This window comes from Leiobunum rupestre, chromosome 6 (genome assembly GCF_980474605.1).
Source record: "Leiobunum rupestre chromosome 6, qqLeiRupe1.1.hap1, whole genome shotgun sequence".
Taxonomy (NCBI): Eukaryota; Metazoa; Arthropoda; class Arachnida; order Opiliones; family Sclerosomatidae; genus Leiobunum; species Leiobunum rupestre.
Window position 1 is genome coordinate 10,489,043 of NC_143389.1, and position 2,627 is coordinate 10,491,669.

Genomic DNA, 2,627 nt, shown 5'->3' on the forward strand with positions numbered 1-2,627 from the left:
GAGAGAGTGCAGAACATTCCATTTGACGTGGAAGAACAGGTAACTACCTCGGTTTATAACTAGGTACTTACAATTATCGATGATGATCAGGGAACAAGTACCCGCCAAGTTGGAAGACAGATAGGTGTCAATTATCTTATGGTCTGGAGAATTCTACGTGGTCGTCGTTTTCACCCTTTCCATCTTCAAAAAGTCCAAGACTTGAACGATTATCATAGACCTACCAACTTCTGTCAGTGGTTTAGGGACAGAGTACTGAATGACCCACAGTTCGCAAGTATTATCATAACAGCCAATGAGGCCAATTTTTCCCAGAACGGCATAGTCAATTTGCACAATAATCATCAATGGAGCCAAAATAACCCACATGGAACTATAGTCGCAACTCACCAAGAGCGCTTTAACATATTTTCTTCCGCCTAGGTTAAATGGAGAGTCTTACCAACGATTTCTTCAGGAATCGTTACCAGAGCTATTGGAAGACGTCCCGTTGGCAACTGGAGTGTGAATGTGGTTCTTGCACGATTTAGCGCCACCACATTTCAGCCGCGCAGGGCGAGATCATCTTGATGCAACATTTCCTTTAAGGTGGATAGGACTAAGAGGAACTATTTCGTGGCCGCCTCGATCTCCCGATTTAAACCATTGCAATTTTTTTTTGGGGGATATCTGAAGGACCTTGTTTATAAAACAGATGTCCGTGACATTAATGACCTTCGTCAACGTATTATTGATGGATGTGAGACTATTCGGAACAAGCCTGAAATCAACCGTCTCAGAGAGAGTGCAGAACATTCCATTTGACGTGGAAGAACAGGTAACTACCTCAGTTTATAACTAGGTACTTACAATTATCGATGATGATCAGGGAACAAGTACCCGCCAAGTTGGAAGACAGATAGGTGTCAATCATCTTATGGTCTGGAGAATTCTACGTGGTCATCGTTTTCACCCTTTCCATCTTCAAAAAGTCCAAGACTTGAACGACTATCATAGACCTACCAACTTCTGTCAGTGGTTTAGGGACAGAGTACTGAATGACCCACAGTTCGCAAGTATTATCATAACAGCCAATGAGGCCAATTTTTCCCAGAACGGCATAGTCAATTTGCACAATAATCATCAATGGAGCCAAAATAACCCACATGGAACTTTAGTCGCAACTCACCAAGAGCGCTTTAACATCAACGTTTGTAGTGGCATTGTCGGAGACTATATAGTTGGACCACATTTTCTTCCGCCTAGGTTAAATGGAGAGTCATACCAACGATTTCTTCAGGAATCGTTACCAGAGCTATTGGAAGACGTCCCGTTGGCAACTGGAGTGTGAATGTGGTTCTTGCACGATTTAGCGCCACTACATTTCAGCCGCGCAGGGCGAGATCATCTTGATGCAACATTTCCTTTGAGGTGGATAGGACTAGGAGGAACTATTTCGTGGCCGCCTCGATCTCCCGATTTAAACCCTTGCAATTTTTTTCTTGGGGGATATCTGAAGGACCTTGTTTATAAAACAGATGTCCGTGACATTAATGACCTTCGTCAACGCATTATTGATGGATGTGAGACTATTCGGAACAAGCCTGAAATCTTCGAAAAGATTCGTCAATCATTTGTACGGCGTTGTCATTTTTGTATAGCGGCCCTAGGTGGCCATTTTGAGCAGTTATTGTGATGTTTTACAATTTATTAAAAGACAATAATTATTTGTAACTGGAATAAGGTTTAGCTGGCGTTATCATTAATCTAAACGAATTATGGATTATTCACACTTTTAGGTTGTAGTTTTTTCTACATAAACACCAATTCCCCCCATACCACCTGCAACACGTACAACAAGCTTCAACAAGGCTGACTATCATCGTAGAATTGACGTTTGTCAGTGCCACAGCATACCCAACATCATCCCTCCGGCGTCCCACGGACAGTACGCCGGTATATTGCATTTGTCCGTATGATGTCCCATTTTTCTTGAGCCCATCCGTGCAATAAGCGTTCCTAGACTAATGTGCCATATTAGCTACAGAACGAATTAGACAATTTTAAAACCATTCCTTTAGAATTTTAAGACATTTGTATCTTTAATTAAAGTCGTATCACTGAATTAAAATGGCTTTGTCTTCAAACTCATTTTACTTCTAAAAGGACAGAATGAACTTTTGCCACTTGTTATTAAAGTTTCTCGCCTCACGGATAAAAAACAATTGATAGTTTAATGAAAACAATTTGGTTCAAGGAAGTATATTGTTTGCCAGATTTAGGGCTGTGTCTGGTTTTTTGGGGTTGTTTTTTGGGAGCCTATATCTCTGAAACGAAGCACTTTAGGACCCATGGTTATTAGACATTTTTTACTCATAGAGACCCATAGAATGCATATAGAAAGTTTCGGTACTATTATCTGTAACACCCTGTATAATAGCTGAAATATGGTTAAAAAAGTTGTATAACTGACACGTGACATTTTGTTATTTTTGGTTTGCTTACTTCTGCATGATCGCTCTGCATAAGAGTGGGAAATTTTTTATTTAATTTATTTAAAATATTGTTTACGTAAATAAAGTTTTTTTTTCTTTTAATCTTATTACCTTATACGTAAGTAATCGTTTCGTTTTATACCTAATAAAGAA